The sequence below is a fragment of the Musca autumnalis genome, unplaced genomic scaffold (assembly GCF_047663935.1).
Source record: "Musca autumnalis isolate F117 unplaced genomic scaffold, ASM4766393v1 scaffold_3, whole genome shotgun sequence".
NCBI classification, from domain to species: domain Eukaryota; kingdom Metazoa; phylum Arthropoda; class Insecta; order Diptera; family Muscidae; genus Musca; species Musca autumnalis.
Window position 1 is genome coordinate 40,745,506 of NW_027411866.1, and position 12,145 is coordinate 40,757,650.

General features: G+C 37.9%; 1 protein-coding gene across 4 annotated transcripts in view; it reads left to right on the plus strand.

Annotated features, from left to right (window-relative positions):
- The window catches only part of LOC141396711 (uncharacterized), a 253,927-nt gene that overhangs the window by 220,399 nt on the left and 21,383 nt on the right, over positions 1 to 12,145 (plus strand). For 2 of the 4 annotated variants that reach the window (XM_073972348.1, XM_073972344.1), the window contains one exon: positions 7,333 to 7,472. The exons of 1 other annotated variant lie outside the window; for it this stretch is intronic. The gene's annotated coding sequence lies outside the window, so the exon portion shown is untranslated. Of the gene's footprint in view, positions 1 to 419; positions 464 to 7,332; positions 7,473 to 12,145 lie in introns of those variants that run through there. One more of the 4 variants, XM_073972347.1, reaches the window with a different exon arrangement.

A 12,145-nucleotide genomic window follows, 5' to 3' on the forward strand; every position in this document is an offset into this window, starting at 1 on the left:
ACAAACGGAAAAACAAACTTAATATACCCTCCATACTATGGTGGAGGGTATAAAAACTCTACTGAGATAAGGAAAGACACACACACTAAAACATATAAATAAAGTTTGAAAGAAAATAGAGAACGAAAAAAATTTACGAAAAAAAGGGCTAAAACATAGCTGCCAAAGGTGTTACAAAATGGCCTATATAATGAATTCCTATGAATATTTGAAAAGGGTTTCTATATTGAGTACATACATATTGAAATAAGAGAAACGAAGTAACAAAATTTGTGTCCTTCGAAAAATGCAAATGTATTTCTTGCTTAAATTGTTGAAAATTTTGGTTTTCTTTGTTTGCCTTGATGTCATTTGATGCTTTGAAATGTAAAAATGTTTTGTTATTGCTTTCTGTTTAATTTTTCGATTTTCGTTTGCAGACGATAAAATAGATGAAAAATGCCATTGTCGTGCTCCCGTTAAAATGGGAGTTTGTGTCATATACCCCACTGACGTTTTCAATCATGGCATTCATGGTCCGGAAAACTTTGCTGCTCTCTTTAATAATCCCGTTTCCTCGCCCCCCCGTAACATTGGCCTGTACCCAGACCACAGCTATTGCTACATCGTTATCAAACACATCCACATTGGCGACATCATCGACACATCATTCTCATCATTCAAATTCAGCGGAAGCAGTAGCAGCATCCCACCAGCTTAACCATGATATGTTAACAGCATCAGCACCATCGACAACGACAGTGGCTCCCTCATCATCGTCCGGTGTCAATGAAACTCGTTCAACATGTGCCGGCGACAAAAGCCGCAAATCTGAACGTGTAGATAGATTCATTTCCAACATTACGTTTATCACCGAAATCTGTTCGTTTTAGCAGCCGTTTTGGTCACAGTAAAAGTGAAGTGGAAAAGTGTCCCTATTTTATAATTATAGTAAATCATTTCAGGAGGAAAGTGGTGTATGAGAAGAAAAGAGTTGCGTGACTAAAAAATAACAAGTAAAAAGTCGTTAAGTTCGGCCGGGCCGAACTTTTTATACCCTCCACCTTTCACAATTTTAGGTGTAACAACTTTTCGACAATGGATAGACTCCTACTGCCTCCCACTATTGCTTAAATTACACTGTGAACACAAATGTTGGGGCAGAGATAATTCCTTTTGGAGATGAAAGCCCTTTGTGTGTGTATATTAAAAACTCCGAAGGACAGATGCGCCGTGAGTCGAACGCGAAGCGTTATGGCGTGATGAAGTTTTTGCAAGAGACCCTGTAAGCCATCATGAATTAGCATTATATCTTTGTTTGTTGTTTTTGTAGAGCACCTAAGCAACAGTGAACAAAGATATAACGCTAATTCCTGATGGCCCACAGGGTCTCTAACAAAAATTTCATCACGCCATAACGCGGAAGTTCGACTCACGGAGGATCTGTCCTTCGGGGTTCATAATATACTCACAAAAGCCTTTCTTCCCCAAGAGGAATTTTCCGTGTTCCAGATTTTCACCTCCATTTTGTTGCACAGTGTTATGTAATCTAATCTGAAAAAATGTGTTCAGCTAGGTGAAAGGTACCACCTACGGGGCTATATCAAAGAGTCAACCTATCTTAAATTTGTTTGGCGGAAAAGTTTTATAGCTGCAGGGAACTTCAAGAGTCAAAACAATGTAGACCCTCAAAAATGGACCCATGTTGACGAATTTTAGTGAAGAAATTTCGCGACCACTGAAAATTCCCGAAAATCGGGTGGTACAGTTATATGGGGGGATATACCAAAACATGAACCTATATTGACGATTATTTTTGAATAGACAAAATTGTAGCTAAAATTCTCAAAATACCGATCATTACAGCTAGTTCGGTTAAAAATTGCAGCTAAAATTCTCAAAATACCGAAAATTGGGAGGTACCGTTATATGGTACCAAAACATGGACCTATGTTGACGATGTTTGGTGGAGATTTTTCATGAGCACTGAGAACCTCAAATGGCAAATTACAGCTAGTTCGGTTAAAAATTGTAGCTAAAATTCTCAAAATACCGAAAATCGGGAGGTACCGATATATGGGGGCTACACCAAAACGTGGACCTATGTTGACGATGTTTCGTGGAAATGTTTTATGACCACTGAGAACCTTAAATGTCAAATTACAGCTAGTTCGGTTAAAAATTGTGGCTAAAATTCTCAAAATACCGAAAATCGGGAGGTACGGTTATAAGGGGGCCATACCAAAACATGGACCTATGTTGACGATGTTTGGTGGAGATGTTTTATGACCTCTGAGAATCTCAAATGTCGAATTGCAGATAGTTCTGGTTCAAATTGTGGCTACAATTCTCAAAATACCGAAAATTGGGAGGTACCGTTATATGGGGGCTATACCAAAACATGAACCTATGTTTACGATGTTTGGTGGTGATATTTCATGACCACTGAGAATCTCAAATGTCAAATTACAGCTAGTTCGGTTAAAAATTGTAACTAAAATGCTCAAAATACCGAAAATCGGGACGTACGGTTATAAGGGGGTCATACCAAAACATGGACCTATGTTGGCGATGTTTGGTGGAGATGTTTCATGACCACTAAGAACCTCAAATGTCAAATAACAGCTAGTTCGGTTAAAAATTGTAACTAAAATTCTCAAAATACCGAAAATCGCGGGGTACCGATATATGGGGGCTATACCAAAACATGGACCTATGTTGACGATGTTTCGTGGAGATGTTTCATGACCACCGAGAACCTCAAATGTCAAATTGCAGATAGTTCGGTTAAAAATTGTGGCTAAAATTCTCAAAATACCGAAAATCGGGAGGTACCGTTATATGGGGACTATACCAAAACATAGACCTATGCCCATATCCTTTGAGATATAAGTTTGTTGATCACTAGGAACCCTAAGTGCCAAATTACAGCTAATTCAGTCTGCAAATGTGGCGAAGAACGTCAAAATACCTCAAATCCGGAGGTACCGTTATATGGGGGCTATACCAAAGAGTGGACCGATATAGCCCATCTTCGAACTTGACCTGCCTATGGAAAAAAGACTTTCGGGTGCAAAATTTCAGCACTCTATCTCAATTATTGCGGACGCTAGAGTGATTACAACAGACGGACAGACAGACGGACATGGCTAGATCGTCTTAGAATTTTATCCTGATCAAGAATATATGAAGAAAAGACAAAATTTTTTAGTTTTCCATAAAAAATAAATTAAAAAATTTTTTTTAAGCTACATGAAAGATTTTTGGTACATAGATTGGGGAAAAAATCCAATTCTTAAATCTGTTCGAGATACTAATTTTGGTTGTTGCGCGCAAAAGTTATGGGGGTTTCAATTCTGATAAAAAGAAAAAAATCTTTAAAAGACTCTAATCATTATACTGAGAAACTCTCTTAATTTGGGGCTCCCTACGTAATATATGATTACTGAGGCCCCATAACATTAGTGAAAAAGTTTTAAGTTTTCGCGGAAATTGAGAAAGAGTTAAAAAAATTGGTACTTTGCAACTTGTTTTAATAAAATTCAAGCTGTTTACGCATCCTAAAAATATTTAAAAAACGTTTACGTAATCTAAACATCGCGATGATTCAAATGAAACCAAAATTATACAAATCCGTTTAATAATTTGCATATTATAGCAAAAACAAAAAGATATATTGAGGAAATTTATAAAATTTTTGTAAGAGAAAATATTTATTACAATTTATTTTGTGAGTTAGTTGAAAAAATGTAGGAAAAATTTGTCGGAGTTATTCTTCTATTTTAGAGAAATTTCACGCAAAAAATCGAATTTTTTATTCTAATCACTTCTCGAATACACACTAACATCTAGCGGAAGATATGGGTATCGTTCAAATAAATGTTGGGTTCCTTTAAATGGGGAATACTCTTGAAATAAAATTGTATCGGGTAATGTTCATTTTTAAATGCGTGTAAATCGCGAAATCCTCAAAATCACTTGATGCGCATGCGGTTTAACAACACAGCGAATTCTTCTCTTTTAATTTGTACACATTTGCTAGGATTAACTTTGGCCGCTAAGATGTAGCATCATCTGCAGTTTAGTGTGCAACAAACTGTATAACGCTTATAATTTGCACAAAGTGCATACACTTTTTATGCGCATCCGATTTCACTATCCTCCATGAAAAAATACATCGATCTAAACCTATTTCTATAAAATCCATCAAGAACCGTGGATGTAGCATCACACACTATTTTTGGGATAAATCGGATAAAGCTCCCATGGCACTAAATTTTTTAAACCACTGTTTTCGCAAAAACTCGATTGATGTGTCAGTTTCTTCATTGAAAAGGAAACGATCCACAGAAAACGCGATTTAATCCGCGATATTTTCAAAAACATTTTTCGCAAATTTTTCAATTTTTGCAGTAGCCCTTTCCGCCGTTCTAGTAGATGGATTTTTACGATCTGTGATTCCTATGATCCGGATCGTCGAAAAACTAAAATATCGCAGGGTACCAGCACACTCAAAACGATATTGTAAATACTGTACCCAAAAAATAGGTTTTTTAGAAAAAATATCGCACTAAATTTTGGCCTTTGGCAGTAGATTACTCTGCTGCTGTGTGGGCTACATACTCAACATACATATCAGATTATGCGAAATCGCGAGTTCTTTAATCCTATAATTGGTTTTTCGAAATATCCGAATGCGCGTCCCAGTTACATAAAAAATACAAAAAACACCTGAAATCCGGCTTCAAAATGTCAGCATCCATAAAAGGTGGATGCAGTGGAAATTTTGGAAAGTGATACATTAGAAGTGTAATGTTCATTTTGTATTCTCCTACTTTTACTTTGGACAGATGTCCGTCATTTGAATGGTTTAATCAGAAATCGAATAGCAATGTTAAAAACCTGTTTAGCTTCAACGTGTTTTTACCTATGTTTTTTCCTTTACGCGGTCGTAACTACCACGTAAATTAAATTTTTTTGCTGAATTTTTGAGCTTTGAACAAAAACATCTAAATTAATCCAGCAATAGTCATAGTTACTGGTAAACTACAATAGTTCGCGTATTATAATAGTGCACACCTTGGCTTCATGGAAACTAAAAAATTTTGACTTTTCCTCATATATACTTTATAGGGTCGCAAGTGATTAGTTCGATGTGTTACAAACGGAATGACAAACTTAATATACCCTCCATACAATGGTGGAGGGTATAAAAATTAAAGAAATAAACAAGTGGATCATGGCTAAAGTCGGGGCCGACTATGTGATACCCTACACCACCTACCCCTGTGCATATGGTTTTTTCTGATGAAATTCAAAATATTAAAATTGGGGTAGCTTAGCGCCTTTGCTCTGAATGTCTTCATTAATACATGTCAATTTTGTTGAAACGCATCGTCAGTACAACTCAAATAAAAACAACGGAAAAGTGGGATGTACGCCAACCATCAATAGGCTTCTTTCTCTGTGAGACCCCCATAAACCCCCAACATTTCGTGAGGATCCGATCAAAATTCCGACCTGTAGTGTGATTGCACCAAAAATGGAGAAAGGGATGCATTACCGACTATTGCGATATTTTTGTTGTTTGACCACCTATGACAACCTATTTAACATCGTTGTAAAGGTGATATTTTCTACATTTCTTGCCAGGTTTTGCTTTCGGTATATCTCTTACAGAAATGAGATATTCGCTTTGAAATAAAACTTTGGCATTTTCTCCAAATAAGTTTTTTTTTTCAAATTCCGACCCCTGAATAATATCCATTACCCAAATCAATAGGCTTCTTCCTCTGTAAGACCCCCAATACCCCCCAAAATTTCGTGACAATCCGATCAAAATTGCGACCTGTAGCGTGATTACAACAAAAATATAAAAATGGGATGTATTACCGACTATTGCGATATCTCCGTTATTTGGTCACCTACGCCAACCTGCTTCACATCATTGTAATGATGGGATTTTCTACTTTCATAGTTAGACTTTGCTTCTGGAAGGTCTTCAACCGAAGCTGTGATATACGTCATTATTATTAAAATCGCAAAAATTAAAAGTTGGGTTCTATTAGCGGCTATTGCGATACCTTCGTTGTTTGACCACCTACGACAACCTACGTTACATAGTTTTCTACTTTCATTAGAAGTTTTTGCTTTTGATATACCCCGTATTGAAGAAGAATACGTTTTTGCCCATTCCGACCCCTGTATATTATCCGACCATCACCAAAATCAAGAGGCTTCTTACCCTCCGGGACCTTCATCAACATTTAAAATTTGGTGACGATCGGATTAAAATTGCGACCTGTAGCGTGATTACAAGGTTTAGATGGACAGACTGATGGATACACATAGCCAGATGGACTCAGCTCGTGGAGACATTATTTTGGTATACATATGTATGGGTCTACGACCATTATTTCGATGCGTTACAAACTTTTTGGCCAAAATCAACTTATAACAAGACCTATTGGCTTTCTTCACAAGAAAACCTATTGGTCTTCCTCTGTAGGAAGGTATATTGGTCTTCTCCTATAAAAACCTATTGGTCTTCCTTCAAAAAATACTTATTGGCCTTCCTCTATAAGTAGATCTATCCGTCTTTTAAATTCTTACTCGTGTTCACATGACCCTTTAAAAATTCTGAATTGGAATCAATCCTTTCCTACTAAGGTCTATTATAATTCCATCACCTCCACATCTACTTACAAATATCCTCCTTTCTGTTTTAAGCTTTTAACGAATTTCCACGGCTGATTAAATGTTCACCTTCAACCGATAATTGTGGTTATTAAAAGTTATTATGATTTCTCGGCAGAGGCATCAAATGAAATTTTCCTTGCAATTTCTTTTTTCTTGAATCATTCATTACAACCCATAGCTAGTGAAAATATGAAAAACAAAGAGGAGAAAGCTGGCACAGAAATAGGGACCGCATTTGAAATCGAATTCTCTCACAGGATTCAACAATCGCTAATTGAACTTTTTGTTTGTAATTAACTTTACGGATGAATGTTCACGTCTTACTTCACAAGCAGCAACATCTTTGTAAACACTTTTCTCAATTTCTTTTCCTTCCTTCCGCATCTGCACCACCAATTATTTCTTCATCATCTCTAGTAGCAACCTTGTGTCTTATTGCATTTGTTTTCTCTTTCTTTTTATTTTTCTTTCTTTCATGTTTGCCATAAATATAACAACATCCGTTCTGGCCATAATGGATGCGTTGGTTGCAATGTTGGAAAAACATTGATGACGTTCTCTGCACTTGGTTTGGTCAATCTACGGATACGCTTGATCTGCCGACCCTCCTTTTCGTTTTCTTCGTCTACCTCATTATTCCATTATTGTTTGCAGTAAGACAGTGTAGCTGTGTTTAAAGCTTGCGGTAATGGCGGTGGGCTACAAGGTGCAGACGATAAACCCTTTCTACTACAAGACGGTGGTGTCGGATAAATATACGCAACGACAGCAGGAAGATAGTACACAAAGTTCGGGTAAGCCATCTAAAATACATTGTATAGAGGATGTTTTCTCTTCTTCTATTCATTTTTTTCGACTTCCTACTAAAGTGTTATCTGTGATTAAATATTTAGTGCAGGGACGCGCTTCTTTGCAAAGACAGTATAGTGGGGGCGCCCACAGAGTTGTTCCTGCATTTGCTTGTCTCCCTCACTTACAGTGTAAGTGAATGAAACCAAACAATAAACATCATGTGGTTCTTGTTATACCCTCAGCCTTTAGGCTATGAAGGGTATAAACACTTTCATACGGGCAAAATGTGCCTCATCGAAATAATGGTTTTAGACCCCAAGTATGTTTGGACGAAATGTGTTTCAGACAATTTGGAGTCGATTGAGCAATGTCCGTCCGTCTGTCTGTCTGTCTGTCTGGCTGGCTGGCTGGAGCGCACGATAACTCTCGAAGGGATGAACCGATTCGGTTCAAATTTTGGCTTTCGTAATATTTTGTCCAAACATAGTTTAAGTTCGAAGATGAGCTATATCGGTCCACTCCTTCCGGTACCTCCCCCACAAAAGTTCGAACATGTTCGGAAAATTTGTACGCACGATAACTCTTGAAGGGTGTAACCGATTTGGTCCATACTTTGCCCATCGTGGAGCGTGTACCAGACTTAGATCAGGTTTTAATATGGACTCAATCGGTCCACTCCGTCGGGTACCTCCCACACAAAATTTTGGAAAAGTTCAGTTTAGGAACATCTCTCGAATCGCTTTGATTTTTGCTTTAGCAACTTGTATTCACTGCCCTCCATACGACAGTATAAGTTTCATCAGGGGCAAGTCCATACTTTCTGAGAAAATAGCCTGAAAGTTGCAAAAAACCCCTATGACACCGTGTGAGGAGGTTGGAGGGCAAAATAATTCTCGAACAGGTCTGCCGATTCGGTCCAAAGTTTGGCCTTAGTAATATTTTGTCCAAACATAGTTTAAGTTCGAAGATAAGCCATATCGGTCCACTCCTTCAGGTACCTCCCCCACAAAAGTTCAAAAATGTTCGGAAAAATTGTGCGTACGATAACTCTTGAAGAGAGTGGCCGAATTGGTCCATACTTTACACATCCTAATATATCTACTAGATATAGATCAGGTTCAAATATGGACTATATTTGTCCACTCCATCCGGTACCTCCCACTCAAAATTTCGGATACATGTTCACTTTAAGACCTGCTATCGAATCACATTGATTTTTGTTGAAGCAACTTGCATTCGCTGCCTCAATTGCGATGGTAAAAGTTGTTTCAGGGGCAAGTCCATACTTCTTGAGCAAACATCCCTGAAGTTGTAAAAACCCCTATGGTACCATATGTAGTGGCTGGAGATCCATTCTTTTTAGTATCTCCTCCTCAAAACTTTTGATATTAAATCCTTATCAACATTTTTGTCAGTTCTTTTTTTTTTATTTATTTATTTATTTATTTTATTTTTCTACACAACAAGATAATATCTTATAATTACAGTGTAGAATTATTAATTGACATGAGATATCCATCTTAACTAAGGGAAATATCTTTGAGAAATGTTTTGTAGTAAAAAATCATTACATATAGAAAAATATTAAAGTGGGTTTAGGTGAAATGATCAGTTATTCAAGAAGAAATGTAAAATTCGTTTTTTAAAGGTAAAAACGTTGCTGATGCTTTGGATTTCGTGGGGTAATGTGTTCCAGAGACGTGTGGTGCAAATGAAAAATTGCCATTCAGAAACGAGGCTTCTCCTTCTAAAAGGTTTTAATCTTTTTCCTCTAGGTGAACGCGAGAAAATTAATTGGTCATATAAGCATTTTGGTTTTCGATTCACAATGATTTTATGCAAGAGAAATAAAGCTCTGGTATTGAGGAGGGTATTAAAAGTAAAACCGTAAAGGGATAACACATGGTGTGTGACACTCTGCATTTTATTTAAGCCGTATACATAGCGGTTGATGTTATTAAAGGCAACATTTAACTTTCGCATACTTAAGGAGTCGCAGTTAGCAAATAGTTCGCAACCATATATCAAGCCAGGCACAAGGCAAGTTTTCGCTAACATGATGCGGATGTTAATAGGTGTGTAGGAGTGCGAAATCCATAAAATTCAAACGCCCAAAATTCTTAAAATTCCCTAAATACATGCGTTTTTTGGAAAAAAATTGTTTCAATATACACAGGCTGTGGGTATATCTCTGTCGGCAAAGCCGACTGATACTTTTTTACTTGTTTTCTTCACTCTTACATACACACATACTAAAACATTAATGGAAATTCTTGGGCGACTCTGACTTAGAGTCAAAACATTGATGTTGTTGTTGTCTTTGCCGCTGGTTTTGGGTGGATCCACATCATAAAACAATGGTAGGCTACATATTTTTCTATTGCATACCCTGCCAGTATTTGGAAGTGAGTTTCTCACTTCCTCTATTAGAAGTAATCGCATTCTGAACTTCTATTCTAGAAAATAGCGATCCTTTATCATTTTACAATAACAATTGCAATGCTGTCCCTTTTTGAACTTCTTGAATAACTACCTAGTGTCAGAAAAGGAGATCGAAATTCTATTATTGCTTTTTTACACTAACAATGCCACTACTAACGACTATCGCGTGGGCAGACACATTCTCTGGTCAATGCAGACACTTCGATTGTTTACGTTCATTTGAGGCGTGTACAACCTTGAACTAATATAAGAAATTAGTCTATCCGATGTTTATATGGTGCGGTGGTGCAGTGGTTAGCATGTTTGCTTTGCATTCTTAACCTCATGGCTTTGATTCCCAGGCCAGGCAATATCACATTTTTAAAATTACAACATTAATGTAGACGACAATTTCAACTAAGAAAAGTTCTTTAAAACCTTGGGTACTTTGGAAAAATAATTCGAATAATAAAAAAGTAAAAAAAAAGAAAAAAAAAAAACAAAATAAATAAAATTTTTTTTCGTCACAACCAATTTTATCGCTAAAAGTACTTCTAGGAAGTCTCGAAAGCGGCATTTACAAGTAGTGTTGTGGACGTGGTTCATTTCTTCCCGAACGGTGTGTCTACTTCAATTAGAATGCGAGATCGCGAATGTGCATTTCTATCGCCTGGGAGTGACTGCTTCGGGTAATGGGCGATAAAAAAATGCTTGCTGGGTACTTTAGGGGTTGTCATTGTAAGAGTGCTATGTTTTTTTTTCAATTAGTTGAATTGTGTTTGTGAGAATTTTTACACACACAACTACAAATGGGAGCCCCATTGTCATAAAATTACTTACTTGCTTACTTAGTTGGCCCATTACAGAACATTTGTTCCATAGACCGAACTAAGAAAAGATCGCCATTCCTCTCTGTTTTTCGCTTGACTTTTTGGAATACCGCGCCTTTCCATTTCTTCATCCACTTGTTTGCTCCATCGAAACTTAGGCCTGCCAATTATGCGTGCACCGCCATGTGGCATGTATTCATACGCCTTTTTAGCGAGTTCATCATCGCTCATTCTCATGATATGGCCTAGCCAACGCAATCGTTGCATCTCGATACGTTTAACTATATGCATGTCTTTGTATAGCTGATAGAGCTCGTGGTTCATACGACGTCGATATTCACCGTCAACGCAAATCGGCCCGTGTTTATGGCAGTGCCGAGGTAGACGAAGTCTTTAACTATCTCAAAATTGTAGGTACCAACTTCCACGGTTGGTCCGAGCTCTATGGACGCTTTGCGCGTCGACACCATCAATTTGGTCTTTTCGCCGTTTAGCGCCAGACCCACTTTCGCAGATTCTGCTTCGACCTTCCTAAAGGTATCAGTTACTTCCTTTACTGATCGTCCCATGATGTCTATGTCATCAGCATAGGCAAGTAACATGTGGCTATTGGTGTAAATTGTGCCATTTCTTTTGACATTTGCATCTCGTATTACCTTTTCCAGCAAAATGTTGAATAGGTCACACGAAAGGCTGTCTCCTTGTCTGAAACCTCTTTTGGTACAAAATTCTTCGGAGAGGTTCTTTCCAATTTTAACTGAGGACCTAGTATCAGTTAAAGTCATCTTACAAATCCGGATGAGCTTTGCGGGGATACCAAATTCAGACATTGCGTGGAATACCTTTGATCGGAGGGGACTGTCGAATGCTGCTTTATAATCGACAAAAAGGTGAAATATGTCGATCTGCATCTCTTGGGTCTTCTCTAGGATTTGCCGCAGGGTAAATATCTGGTCAATGGTGGACTTGCCAGGTCAAAAGCCACAATGGTATGGTCCAATTATTTCGTTGACCATTGGCTTTAGTCGTTCGCACAATATCCCTGACACTATCTTATAGGCAATAGGGAGAAGACTTTTGTCCCTCCTTTCTTATATATCTCCTTTTTATAGGATGCTCAGGTTCCAATCGTCGGGTACGCGTTCTTCCTGCCAGGTGGTGCTAACTAGCTGATGCATACACCTTATCAGCGCGTCGCCTCCGGTTTTAAATAGCTCGGCTGGTAAGCCATCGGCTCCTGCTGCTTTATTATTCTTCAGCCGGTTGATTGCTGTTTTTACCTCATCTTGGCCGGGCGGTATACATTCTATACCATCTTCTGGGATTGGATGTGTGGTATCATCGTCTTCGCTACTATTGGATACCAGCAGATTGGAGAAATGTTCCTTCCATATCCTGAGCACGCTATCTGTATCTGTTACCAG